Source organism: Morone saxatilis, unplaced genomic scaffold (assembly GCF_004916995.1).
Source record: "Morone saxatilis isolate NCDOM2014 unplaced genomic scaffold, NCSU_SB_2.0 Contig16, whole genome shotgun sequence".
In the NCBI taxonomy this organism is placed as follows: Eukaryota; Metazoa; Chordata; class Actinopteri; family Moronidae; genus Morone; species Morone saxatilis.
This window is the reverse complement of record NW_023339718.1, coordinates 5,084,366-5,084,599: the sequence shown is the minus strand read 5'-3', so window position 1 is coordinate 5,084,599 and position 234 is coordinate 5,084,366. Positions and strand designations below refer to the sequence as shown.

Genomic DNA, 234 nt, shown 5'->3' with positions numbered 1-234 from the left:
GACCCAATATTTCCTTTTTCTTCACCAAATCATCATCATTATGTGATGAATCATCAACAAATAGAGTAATAAACCACATCAGACTCAGTGTTCAAAGTTTCTATAGGATTTTAAACAGATGACAAATACAAACAATATGGACTCGGTGTGCAAAGGCCTCTAATGTCCCTGCAGGGATATCTATAAAGCTATAAGTGAGCTACCTTTCTCTTTTCTCCAATCACTGCAACTTTT

At 35.5% G+C, this 234-nt stretch overlaps 1 protein-coding gene across 1 annotated transcript in view; it reads left to right on the top strand.

Moving 5' to 3' along the window:
- The window catches only part of ggt1a (gamma-glutamyltransferase 1a), an 18,475-nt gene that overhangs the window by 5,102 nt on the left and 13,139 nt on the right, over nucleotides 1-234 (top strand).